This window comes from Palaemon carinicauda, chromosome 3 (genome assembly GCF_036898095.1).
Source record: "Palaemon carinicauda isolate YSFRI2023 chromosome 3, ASM3689809v2, whole genome shotgun sequence".
Lineage (NCBI taxonomy): Eukaryota > Metazoa > Arthropoda > Malacostraca > Decapoda > Palaemonidae > Palaemon > Palaemon carinicauda.
This window is the reverse complement of record NC_090727.1, coordinates 130,087,906-130,102,367: the sequence shown is the minus strand read 5'-3', so window position 1 is coordinate 130,102,367 and position 14,462 is coordinate 130,087,906. Positions and strand designations below refer to the sequence as shown.

Genomic DNA, 14,462 nt, shown 5'->3' with positions numbered 1-14,462 from the left:
CTACTTTTTATCAGTTAAGTTCATATTTTAAGGATTCACAAAACCCCTATAAAATTCTACAAATTACTCTGAAACATTGTGTGAAGAGTATTTGATGCAGTGTGACAATACACTGCTCTCTTCCTTTAAACACACTAGCAATACAAAAATTTACAATCATGGAAATCTCACATTAATGGATTAATAAGCCATATATACACATGACATTAAGGACTACACTACTTATATTAGCTTGCACTAATATACAAAATTATTTTGTAATATACATTGGCCACTAAAGTTTGTTAATCCATCCATTATTAGAGAGCACACAACATTTGCCCATTTTATTTAATTGCAGGTTTAGTTTTTTCAAGGCTTTTGTTTTCCAAGATAAAAAATTAGCACTAATTCCACTCCACCTGCTGATAAAATGTGATTTTTCTGGGATGTGGCAGACAAGTGTCTAAACCTTCCTTGTGCATTGATACACTAAAAAATGTAGTATTAAGAGCAAAGTTTTGCAGCGCTGGCAAATTTTAGTTTTGCAATAGATGTTCATTATATTTTGCAGTTTGACTTTACAAAGCCTGCAACACCTGTAGCACAGTTTTCTAGATCAAATAATACTATTCTCAATTACAAACTATTTATGCTTTTTCTCAACTTCATTCAAATAACTTATTCCTTGAGACTACATTTTGTCTTTCAATAACTTCTCTTCTTTGAAACAACTTATCAATGTGTAAGATTTCAAACTATAGATTCTTATTTCACTTTGCAAAATTTGTGCCGGGCATTCAGACCTATCTTCAGCTTCTAGGCTTTGCCAAACAGTTTCCCTTTTTCTGTAAATATTCAGAGAAAAATGCAAATACACTCTTAACTTCACTGTGCAAATGAACTTTCAATACCCAATAAAAGTTCTCTTCTCCAAAGTGCTTTAGAGCATAAACAGTATTACTGTACTTGGGAGTATAGTTTCCACATCTTTAAACACTGACCCATTAATTTCTTGGAGCCTCAACTTCTGGAAAACTTTAAGGAAATAAGACATTCCTTTGTCAGGCATTTAATGTCATTTTTATAGCTTAATTTCTGAAGAATTAAAAAATAGGAACAATCTGTTTTGACAACTGTAAATCATCACTACTCTATGAAATGTAATAAAGGGATCGTAACTGGTGCTAAAAAGGAGTGCTGGGCAAGCGTGGGTAGAGTTAGTAGTACCGGTCTGCGCGGCAGGGGAGGTTGAACCGCACCTCACTATTGAGGGAGCTTGAAGAGATGTCTAAATGGTACAAGACCTCTGGTCTACGCCCTAGTTTATACCGACACCAATAGGTGAGCGAGCTAGTTCAACCTAGCATTCCTATAAATTTTTTCTCTGGCAATATTTAGCAGTTATATTCCCTAGAAATGGTCCTATGGGAGCATTTCACTGGCCGGCACAGGTTGAGCCCCGAAAATGGATTTTAAGCCCTTTTGATTTTTAGCATACATCCATAGGCAGCACATGAAGGGAACAGTTAAAATAAAAATTATAATTTCCTTATCTAAAATAAAAACATACAATTAAAACTACTCCCAAATCCAGTACAGTGGCAGAGGTTTACCAGGGACTAAAGACCTGTCATTTTCACTGAAAAGCCTGGGTTATTTTGGCCCTCTTAAATCTGGGCCAAGCCATCATCTCCTTAAGGTATTATTCCTCCAGGATTGCACCCATCAAGCTATTAAAGCAACACTTAGACGTGGAATTTTAAGTGCACAGGGGCCTATCAGGGAAATATCTTCAACATAAATAGACCTGATAACACATACGGAAGGATGTATAAAGGCAAATCTTTTATCCAATTTGGCAATACATACTTCTACTTTTTCTGAAATATTTCACTAATTTTCCCAGATTAAATGACAAATGATAGTTTGCTTAAATTGATTTTCTAAATTTCACAGGAGTGTATAAACTCAATTCAACAACAGTTTGTTCAAATGCAACAAATTGCCTAAAATATTCTTAAAAGATGATTTTTCACTACCTACTACAAATATTTTCTTGATGAATTTCATCACAAACCACCCATGTATCAAAAAAAAAAAAAAAAAAAAAAAAAGGGCCGTGCCATTCTTCCCTCTAGATAAATTATAGACTACCATAGTTAGTATTTTACTAAAAATGTTTCAGCTATCTTACAATAAGAGAACACTATATAAATGTTCAATAATTCAAAGCAAACAATTATCCATGGTAGCTTTATCTGTAAAAAATCTGGATGAAAAACTATTCAACATAGAAAACAAAATTTTAGGACTAATAATCCCAACCATTTCCACTCAACAACACTTCCTACATCAACATCTTTGAAAAACCAAATATTGATTCTAAAAATCTTTAATACAGCAAGGCACAAAGACCTATAAACTAATACAGCAAGGCACAAAGACCTATAAGCTAATACAGCAAGGCACAAAGACCTATAAACTAATCCTTTAACTAATACAGCAAGGCACAAAGACCTATAAACTAATCCTTTAATTAACCAGTTTTTTTTCAAGGTCAAACTCTTAATGGTTTCAATGGGTTTGAAATGATAATTATTATAAGTATATTATAGCTACCAAAGGTAGTTTGTTATCTGTGGTGCAAAGGATGACTAGATTAACAGAATGATGTATGCTGCCAGGTCACCTATCATCTGTAGGATTGGCGTGCATGGTTACACGCTATAAGTACTGGTTATTTACTGTGCCCAAGTTGTAACTAGCCTTTAATGTGTTACCACAACCTCATAAAATACATCTATAATTAATAGATTAGAAAATAAAATTACATTACCATTAAAAGTCATATGTGGCCTCCACTCCCTCAAAAATTAGGCCCTCCATTTTTTTTTCTTAGTTTATCAAGTAAAATTACATCGTCTGGTGTTAACATTACCTTTGAAAACTATAACAGCAGCTTGACAAGTAGACGTGGTAAAAATCTGCAAAGAAATTGCGTCCTTTAGAGGATCGACTTTGACCACGAGACCCAGCACTCTACTAAATTTAGAAGTTGAAGATGGGGTCTGTGAGGTTATTCAATGTCAAGGTTAATCGAAGGGAAAACGCTGCTGTTGAACTTTGCCATGAAAGTTACACGGGTTAGACTGCAAGAAAAGACACTAAACAAGAGGTCAAGTATTATCCTGGCTATATAAATCATTGAGACCTTTAATTAGGGATATCACTTTAACACGAGCTGGAATCTGTTAAAGTAACTAACAGGTATCCAACTGGGAGGGGTGCGGGGCATGGAGCCCCGGGCCCTCTGACAGTACAATATTCCTCATTTTTCATCTTTCGACCAAGGACAGGGTTGGTTTAGGAGAGAATTTGGAGTAATGGACTCTGGTTTGCATGGGCAAGAAAGAAAAATTTCTTTGAACATTTGTTAATCATTCCTAGAAATTCATTCAAACCCTTGTCATTTTAACTAAGTTAAGTTAATGCTTGATCAGCTGTTAGTCTTGGAACTAAAAGGAAGGTTCAATTTTCTTCCCTGGAAATTATAAATACTTCAACTGCGTACACAAGCAAAAGCCACTGCCACCCACTAGGCGTCTAAACATGGATTAAAGACCAATAGGACGTGGGTTCTACAAGATTACTTATACAAGAAACATTAGCAAACCTTTTTCCCCAAAGACTTACAGTTGGAGTCTGAGAAAGTATGGGTTATTACAGCCACCTTCCCCCGCAACTCTTTAGAGAAGGATGGATGGGGAGAAAGTGGTTTATATTCAAAGAATGGTGCCCTGAAGAGAAATTTACTAGTATCTAGTCTAACCAACTTGCAATGTTTCAAATTAACTGTCCACGAGAGGGGTGGGGGACCGAAAACTGAATGAGAAGGGCTAGTAATAGTAACTTTCATTCCAGACTTAAACCTACAAATTACCATAGATAAGAATCATCAATATTCTGTGAGGGAGCTGGCTTGATTAAACTAACTTTAACCACATGCCTAAGGGACTTGAAGGTAAATTCCCAATAGTAAAAGGCTTTGAAGGTGGTCTGTCTCTTCCAGAGATCTGCCTACAGTACTTAGCTTACCGACAGGTTTCTCCTGAAGGTGAGGGTAGGGCCAATACCATTGATCTTGTGAGGCCCTGGTCCTGAATGGTGCCTCACCACTTGTCCGCAAGTCATAACATCTAGGAATACTGTAGTCTCACAAAGACTGAGTGTTCTTCAATAACTTTCTTGAATCTTCCAATGCTAACTCGATGTTTCCGACACTCAGGTTGGAGGTGTCTGGTACTTTGCAGATAGCACCATAGAACTGTCATGGGCCACTAGTACATAGTCATTATTTCCACCCGATGCCTCACGAAGGAATGGGATGGAGGACTCCATCCTGGGGTCACGTGCTGTCAGTTTCTAGGTCTTTGCTACAGTGTCCGGCACAAAACTGAAGGAGATTCCACCATTCAGCATAGGAGAGGAGAGGTTTCACCCCTCAGAAGTGTGCGCCACAGGGGTTAGTTCCCTAGGGACCTCAACCAGAAAAGGCATCAGATTGGGATGCCACTATGAATGAGGCTATTGAGTACTTTGAGGAGTATTGCTTTTGCTGGGGGAAGGTGTTACTTTTTACATTAAATCGTTCACACACATCGGAGTTTCATCTCTTATTCAAAACTCATACAGAGGACTCGGCCCAAGAACTAAAGACGGCACAGCATGTCTGTAACTGGGAGGTGAGGAGCCATGGAACTTCAAGACAGTTTGGGCAATGCCATATCTTTTAAGTCTAAAAACTACATTTAGCTTTATTTCTCTTCCAAAAATAGCCACTGCAGAGGTGGCTACAACTTTCACTCTTCAGAAGCAGACTACTGTAAACAGTCATGGCCAATGTACAAAGTACAATGGAGATCACACTCCCTGTACAAAGTAAAAGGAGACTGGAATCCACAACAGTTATACTTAAACCTGCTTCAAGTCCAGCCAGGTTTACGAGTGCAGAATAACATCTGCTCATGAAGTCTACGTTAGAGCAACAACACACCACTTAGAAATATAGTTAAAATATTAAATCAGCCTAGTGAATTGAAAGCACGTGTACTGGATGAAATAAAAGTGAGCTTAGTAGCCTGCCCAGTGGGTGGGACTCTCCCACCACCCACTAGCTAATTACTTTCACCTCTTTAAAACTTCAAAAGCAGTTCCCAGCTTCAATGAAATCATACTCATACAAAGACTAAGGTTTATATTCATTTAGGAACAAATATTTATGAAAATATCTTAGGTAAGAGAATGAAAACTTTCCCTGTCTGCCCATCTCACTAAAATAAGATCACCATAATTTTATGCTTTAGTTAGGTCCCTTTTCATAGGGGTTATGTAATATACAAAATGAGTAACACTGGTGGTGCCCTAGGCTGAGTTGACTACAATTATTAAGCAAAAAAAGGACTGTACTGACATGCTATAACTATAGAAAAACCAGTCATCTAGATTAATAGTAAGTAGAAAACTGTACATTAAAGCACAATCAGTTTCAAGACTTTAACAGACATGAGGTTAGCCAAAACAATGTACCATGGGTTTTACTTTACAGGTCTACAGTATGTAACATTGTTATATAACTTAACTTAATACTACTATATAAAACAAAATTAGTCTCAGAGCCACACTTGGCAAGGTGCCCGAGTACGATAAGTTGTGCAGTTGCAAATGAGTGAACAATAAGAGACAAATATATGGCAGTTATTTTAATGGTCTAGAGCAAAATTATCAAACTAAGTATGCTAACGTTCATATGTAGAGTAATGCCATACTTAAAAGTTTCAAATACATGTTACTAGACCCAGATTTTTTATATTTTGTACATTAACATTGCTAAGTTTCAAATGCATTAAAAATTGCTGGAAAATATCTTACCCATTTGGTACCATGGAAGGATAGGCTATATCATCCCGAGTGTTTAGTGGAAGCTCTACTAGGGTAGCTGTGGAAGGGATTTGAGATTCAAGATAAGGTCGCTGTTAATGGTGGTGGTCATTTCACATGGCAGGTGAAGAGAATCCTGGAGAGTTGCTTTACCTCTGCCTTCATTCTTCACACTGAAAATCCCTCATTCATGGTACACATGAAACTGAGGGCACACATTATGCAAGGGTCCACGTTATATGCCATGTTTAAATCCTCCATCATCCGTGATATCTTCCCGGACTCAATTGTGATGGCATCCTCCTCTTTGTAAGGTTTATTAGCCTTGGGCTAATTCAGTTAGAAGAACTTGCCATGACCACCACACAAGTACTAGACACTTCCAGGGTGACTGACTGCCCCTTTCCTTACGGTGACCATCTTCCCTGTCTCATGAACAAGACGACTGAATTGACTAAGTCCTCGCATACTTGGAGTCAGAAGTTCCAGCATGCATCCACTGTCTGGTTTGATACAGTTGAATGATTCCTCAAAGTGTTCAGTTGTTGCTGGGTTAATTACCTGGAAGAAAAGGTACATGAAAAAAATCAAGAAAACAAAAAAGTTACCTTTGAAAATTAATTTTTCTCCTGCATGTACAGTAAATTTCCAGGAAATACAAATAGCAAAGAATATGAAAACCGTAAAATAATAAAACACTCATGATGCTGTGTGTGCAATAAAGTATTATCAAGTGATAACACATTGGCAGTGGCTATTACGCTCAAAAGATTATCCTCGCATCCAACTTGCAACCCACTTTTTAGACTAGTTTCCCTCCAGTGTTGAAGGGAGAAGGACCACACATTGGGATGCAACATTCTCAAGGAGGATGGCATCTTTCAACACTATCAAGGTTAAGCTGAACCTTAAACTGCAAGTACTTCAACCTCATGCAAGCAGTAGTAATGAAACCATTGGAGGAAAAGGTTGTTCCTCATCCACACCACTTGTGTATCCAGTAAACAGGAATGCTGGAATGAAAGGACTTGGCCAACTTTAAAAAAGCTGAATGTGACCCAAGGCCTTTCCATAAAGAAAGCAACATTCCCCTGGGGGCGGACAGGAAAAGACCATTAGAATGGTTGTTTAAAGTGGTATTCACGACATGAAATATTTTATCGAATACAGCAAAAAAAAAAATTTCAAATTTCAAATTATAATAAATTATATGCATTAAACTTGGAAAAAAAACTGAATTACCTCTGCAACTCTAGGTGTCCTTTGCTGCTTTGAAACCGAAGCAAGGCATTCTTCCTGGGCAATAAAATTAATGTCCTATGAGGAATATTCCAAAAAACAGAGAAATCTATTTTTGGGCGAGATAGCCATGACGTCCTGATGGAAGGTTCCTTCAGTAGCTTCCTAAGGGTATATATGACTACAATAGATATTCCCAGAGAATTAAACTAAAGGTTTCACAGAATTCTAACTTCTGGCGTGAGTACCCTTAAGATTTCCCTTTAGGATATCGTATAATTACCGGGGCGTATACTTGACACGCCACATAGCTATCTGCACCCCACATAGCGTTTACGCTTCGAGGTGGCAAGACATGGGAGGAGCCGTTACAATTATTCAAATTGCCTGAAATTCACATGTGTAAACTGGTTACATTTACAGTTGCGTTAAGCGTACGTAGAGTTGAAAACTTTTCCTCAAGAACATAATTTCACATCAATGTTCAATGGTTTCATACAAGGTCCTGACTTCTGGTTTGTAGCCTACCCTTTCCTCGTTGACAACATTTCAAGGATCCTAAAAAAGGAAATCAAACATTTTCTACTTACTAAAACCATAATTGCTACTGTTCACGCTTGATCAAATAATTTAAAAATTAAATGCATTCTTCTCGTTTTACTTTGCACAAAAAATATCAATTGTCTACTTTATCTCCAGATGACAACCAAGGATATTTTTCCCCCGAAGCATTGCAAATGCATTTAGTCTTTCTGAATTCACATAGCTTCTTAGAAAAATTTTGTTTTGTGTTGAAAACAGCAAGGTTGGCAGTTTCGGCACTGATCTCTCTCCCTCTCTGCCTAGCGTGCAGCTTTATTTGTGCGTATGAGCAAACCAACCAAACACCACGTAGATGTAACCGAGTTCAGTTTTACAAATTCAGTAAAAATCTTCTGAAAAATCTCAACCTTTTGGTCCAATGGAAAGATAGGCTACATCATCTATACTATTTTGCGGAAGCTCCACTGTGATTGCTGTCTAAGCTCGACAGGTTGCTGTGTAAGGGGTTTGAGATTCATAAGAATCTGTGGCTGGAAGAGTTGGTTACCATTTCACATGATGGGTTTAGAGAATCTCATGATGGAGAGCTGCTTTACCGCTGCCTTCATTCGTCACGCTGAAAATCCCTCATCCATGGTACACATGAACCTGAGGGCACGGACTATGTAAGGGTCCATGCTATATGCCTTATTTCTAAATCATCCAGCATCAGCGATATATCTACTGACTTCAGTGTGATGTCTTCCTCCTCCATCAGGTTTGTTAGCCTTGGCATAATTCAGTAAGAAGAACTTGCCATGACTATCACACAAGTACTAGACTCACTTCCAGGATGACTTTGGCTGCCCCTTTCCTTATGGTGACCATCTTCACTGTCTGATGAAGTTTCAAGATGACTGAATCTAGCAAGTCACTCGCATGCTTCGAGTCGGAAGTTTCCAGCATGCCTCCACTGTCTGGTTTGATACAGTTGAATGATTCCTGAACTAAAGTGTGTTCAGTTGTTGCTGGGTTAATTACCTAGAAGAAAAGGTACATAAAAAATACAGAAAAGTTACCTTTAGAAATTAAATTTTTCTCTTGCATATACAGTAAATTCCCGCGAAATACAAATAGCAAAGAATATGAAAACATTAAAATAATAAAACTTGCATGATGCTGTGTGTGTAATAAAGCAGAGTAATAACACATTGGCCATGGCCATTAGGCTCTTAAGATTCTCCTCACATCCAACTTATAACCCACTTTTGAGACTTAGTATATCCAGTGTTGCAGGGAGAAAGAACACACATCGGGATGCAGTATTCTGATGGAGGATGATGTCCGAGCATTATCAAGGGTAAGCTGAACCTTAAACTACAACCCTTTATTCTGCAGGTACCTCTCAACCTCATGCAAGAAACAGTAATGAAACCAGTGGAAGGAAAAGGTTGTTCCTCGTCCACACCTTGTGTATCCAGTAAACAGGAATACTGGAATGAAAGGGCTTGGAAAACTTTAAAAAAGCAGAATGTGACCCGAGGCCTTTCTGTAGAGAAAGCAAAATACACCTGGGGGATAGAAAAAGCCCATTAGAATGGTTAGAATGGTTGTAAAAAGTGGTATACGGTCATTAAATATTTTATCAAATGCAGTATAAAAATTTTCAAATGAAAAAATATCCAAAATTATATGCATTGAATTTGGAAAAAAAAAATTACCTTGGCAACTCTAGGTGTCCTTTGCTGCTTTGAAACCGAAGCAAGCCTTATTCTTCCCGGGAAATGAAACTAATGTCCTATGAGAAATATTTAAAAAAAAAAACCTGTTTAAAAAAAAAAAAAGCTCTATGTCTAATAGTTACTTAAATTGCCTGAAATTTAACCATGTAAACTAGTTACATTTACACTTGGGTTTAGCGAAAGTACAGTTGAAAACTTTTCATCAAGAACACAAGAATTTCACATCGATGTTCAAGAACAAAATAGTTTCATCCAAGGTCCCGACTTATTCTGGCTTGTACCCTTTTCTCCTTGACGACATTTCAAAGCTCCACATTGAAAAATATCCCCGCCTCAAGTTCTCAGCCCGATTCCCAAGTCACGATGTTGTTCAATGAAAATTGCTGTTTAAACTTCTTGACCAGCCTTTGCAGGCCAAGGAAAACGTGTAGTGCAGGTGGCATCTTGAGTAGTGGTTGGCATAGGTTCACATCTCTGGTGAAGTGATGTAGCAGATACTTTTCTCCCGTGTCAAGTAATTTAATAGCTATTTCCTCGATATCCTTGATGCACTGTTTTTCACCAATTTTATATGTCCTTGTCCTTCCTCTTTGAGACAATTCTTCACAGCGTGGAGCACTTGCCCCACAATAGTATGAATCTTCTCTGCACACCAGCTCATAACTTACTGCATTATAATTCAGTCTGAAATGTCTTCTTACCACTAATCAAGAAATACCTTCATTATACCTATCAAGAACCACCTACCCTTCAAGAATCATTAACTTTCTCTGGCCCCTAGGCAACAGCTTGAAATTTTTATATAGCACTCTTAGGGGCCATGACATGGGTAAAGAAAGAGTACTCATTCCTAAAATAAATGTGAGAGGGGATTCACGATTAAGGATGCTAGGAGAGTATTCACGATGAAGGATGCTGGGAGAGGATTCATGATGAAGGATACTGGGAGAGAAGTGTCAGCCAGAAAAGTAGAGTTGTGCACAGAGGGAAACAGAGCTAAAACTACAGATAGTTATCGACTTACGACCAGTGGCGGCTCATGGCTGAAATTATTGGGGGTGCTGCTCCAGGAAACTTGTAAATCTACTTTAATATAGTATAAAAAGTAAACAAATTCCTATAAGAAAATTTATTCAGTAACTGATAAACCTTAAAAGGAAATCAAACATTTCCTACTTCATATCTTAATTGCTACTGTTCAGGCTTGATCCAATCATTCAAAAATTAAATACATACTACTTGTTTTACTTGGCACAAAAATAATAAACTTTCTACTTTATCGTCTGGATTCATATTGCTTCTTAGAAAAGTTTTTACAGCTTTGAAAAACAGCGTTCTGCCCGTGACTTAGTCACGGGAATTATGAAGATATTCAGAATCCAAAAATTTTGTTAGAAGAATAAAAATAATGCCAAAACAAACTATGGTACTTAACATTGGTGCAGCAGGGGTGCAGCAGGAAGGAGAGCTTCAGCCATGGTGAAGTAATCCTAAAATCAGCGAAAAAGGCACACAAAAGAAAATGGTAGCGTCGCGACACGAGTCCAAAAGAAGGATGACAGATGGCGCTGGGTGTCGGGCGTCGGTGGGGTGGTTCAGGATGGAATGGTTCGAGCCGCTGTATCGGCTCGCCCATGTTTTGACGAAGGAATTCTCTAAATGGAAGACGACCTGTGAATAGTGGTTTTCACACGCCCTATCTTTATACACGACGCCCTTAGGGGTGCTCGCGCGAGGGCAGTAACCTCTGCATTCCATGCTTTAACTTTCTCTGGTATATTTGGAAGTTATTTATATCATTAAAGTGACAAGAAGGACCTTTTCACCGGGGGACACGGGTCGACCCAGAAATATGCAATAGAATCGCCTAATTCTAAACTTTACCGCATTCATGAATATGTTACTGTTATCTAGCACAACAGTAAAAAAAAATTACTACCTTCCACCAATACACTAAGGTTGGCTGTCTTGGCACTGCTGGAGTAACAGTGCTCTCTCTCCCTCTCAGCCTAGCGTGCAGCTTGATTTGTGCTCGTGTGTACAACCACCAAACATCACGTAGCTGGAACTGACGTACAGAGTTTTTCAAATGTAGTAAAAACCTACTGAAAAATATCAACCTTTTGGACCAATGGATGGATTGGCTACATGATACTTTTTTGTGGAAGCTCCACTGGGGTTGCTGAAGGAGTTTGAGATAAGAGAATTTGTGGCTGGAGGAGGTAAGGGGCATTTCACTTGAGTGAAGAGACTCACGATAGAGCTACTTTGCCCCTGCCTTCATTCGCGTCACTGAAAATTCCTCATCCGTGGTACACACGAACCTAAGGGCACGGACCATGTAAGGGTCCATGCTATATGCCATATTTCTAAATCCTCCAACATCAGTGACATTTTTAGTGACTCAAGTGTGATGTCTTCCTCCTCTTGTCAGGTGTATTAGACTTGGCATAATTTAGTAAGAAACTCCTTGCTAAGGCCATCTGGCCATCAAACAACTACTAGACACACTTCAGGATGACTTTGGTACCCACTTTACTTAAGGTGACCATCTTCACTGTGATTTAAATCTTCTAGACTACTTGAACCAGTTAAAGTCACTCGCATACTAGCTTCAAATGTTTCCTGCATGCATCCACTGTCTGGTTTGATACATTTGAATGATTCCTTGACTCCTGTTTTGAATTGTTGCCGGGTTGTGGTGAAGTACCTGGAAGAAAAGGAACATTAATCTAGAATTATTACTTTTAGAAATTAAATTTTTCATTACCAAAATACAGTAAGTTTCCAGTAAGTACAACTAGCATTAGAATATGAAAACAGAAGAATAAAAAAATTGCACGTTGTGTAAAAAATATTCAAGTAATAACAGACTGGCAGTGGCCATTACGCTTGAGAGAGAGTGTCATTCTCATCCAACTTGTAACTCACTCTATGAATTAATGATAATTTGATACGGTTTTTTCCTAAAATATGGTGTAGAAGTGTATCACTGGTTAATATTTGCCCAAGGTGATTAAATAAAAAACAAAGATTAAGAGAATAAATAACTAACCAAATTTGGGGTATGACCACAAGGAAACATTAAACAATTAAACTAAGCAACCTATGAAAGGCAGGATGGTGCACTTCGCTTTAATGAAGAAAGTTAGCTATAAAATTAAAAAAAATGAAATCCATAATCATTTATAAAAAATTCACATAAGATACCACAAACAATATACAATCTTTAAACCTTTCCAATACATTATGACGGAAGATTCATTATCCACGACCGATTTTGCAATCTCAAGTATGCCGTAAAGGGCCTCTTAAAACTATGGTCCATTAACAGTGTTGTAGGGAGAAACAACACTATGTACACAATAGGATGGGTGTCCTTGAGCATTATCAAAGGTAAGCTGAACCTTAAACTACAACCCTTTATTCTGCTGGTACCTCTTAACTTCATGCAAGCAGCAGTAATGAAACCAATGAAGGGAAAGGTAGTTTCTCATCCACACAAAATTGTGTATTCAGTAAAAAGGAACGCCAAGTGAAAGTGCTTGGCCAACTTTAATAGAACTGAATAATGTGACCCAAGGCATTTCTGTAGAGAAAGAAACATACACTGTGGGGACCAAAAAGACCATGAGATTGGAAGTTTAAAGTGGTATAGTCATTAAAAATTTGAGTAAATGCAGTAAAAAAAATTTCAAATTACTAAATAAAAATTATACACATTGAAATTAGACAACCAAAAAATTACCTCTAACCTAAAGCATCCTTTGTTGCTTTGAAACAGGAGCAAAGCATTCTTCCTGGGCAATAAAATTAAATGTCCTATGAGGAATATTCAAAAAACCTGTTGGGGGGAAAAAAATAGCAAGCTATATTTAATATCTATTCAAACACGTGAAATTTATACATTTACAGTTAGGTTCTGCATATGCAAGTAGAAAGCTTGCATATGCTTACTAGTTTCATTGAAGTCCTGACTTGTTCTGGTTTGTACCCCTTCATCTTTTATGACATCAAGAAGCCTCGCAAGGAAATCACTTGGTGGCCCGACTCACCAGTCACCGAACACGATGTTCAATAAAAAACACTGTTTAAAATTAAACCAGTCTCTGCAGCCTTGGAAAAGCATTTCAGATGCTTTGTCATGTCTGGCTGTTGGTATAGGTTCAAGTTGCGAAATGGCAGAGAAAAGACTGCTTTCTACCATATCATGGCTTGAAATTCGTTTTAGGCCACAGTAACTAAACTTCTCACTTGGAGAGTTCAGTTACCCGCCAGCCCGATTGGCTTGTTGAAAAAATATTTAAAAAATGGGCAGACTTGTTAGAAATATATACATTGAAAGCAGACATTCAAAGGTTTCACCAAGCCACCAAACAAAGCGTGTCAGACTAATGTGTCCGATTTCATTACCACAGCGCATGTATAGGACTTCTCTAATCTCGCATATGTGACGAAGATTTCAATACTTGTTGTAGACCTTATGCTTATAACACCCTGCTTTTCCAACTAGAGTAGTAACATACATAATTTTAATTAGAAAAGCAGTGTGTACAGACAGCCACTATAGCTTATTTCTCGAAACCCTCGTCCATTTCCCAGAATCAATCATTTACAGCTCTTTACACAAGTTTAAAATCCCTGAAAGTCTCATTACTTTATGATTAAAATTGTGGCCAGGAAGCTGTTCACAAACTAAAACAAATAGGTGGTAAAACATTACCCCCTTCCAAATTTGTTGGCAAAGATAAAAAAAATATACCGTCCATATAAACTAGTTTTAACCATAAGCAGTTGTCAACACCATTATCGTAAGCACCCTTTGTGCTTACACCACTTTCTAATAGAAACCTAAAGTTTCAAATTAAGCCTTCTTTTGCTTTTCACTAAGGGCAATACGCCTCTAAGCTTATTCAACATTTTGAATAAAATTCAAACAACTGAGCACACTAAGACTATCAGAATAAATAGTAAACAAAGATGTTACTATGGCAGCTGCTAGCACCAAAGTGATATAATAATGTCGAAGAGTATGTTAAG

General features: G+C 37.7%; 1 long non-coding RNA gene across 2 annotated transcripts in view; it reads right to left on the bottom strand.

Annotated features, from left to right (window-relative positions):
- The window catches only part of LOC137638518 (uncharacterized), a 73,620-nt gene that overhangs the window by 34,090 nt on the left and 25,068 nt on the right, over positions 1-14,462 (bottom strand). Inside the window, exons 4-5 of one of the 2 annotated variants that reach the window (XR_011044150.1) lie at positions 11,362-12,132; positions 5,911-6,480 (exon numbers count right to left, since the gene is read on the bottom strand). This is a non-coding gene — a long non-coding RNA (uncharacterized lncRNA). The remainder of the gene's footprint in view (positions 1-5,910; positions 6,481-11,361; positions 12,133-14,462) is intronic. The other variant, XR_011044151.1, reaches the window with a different exon arrangement.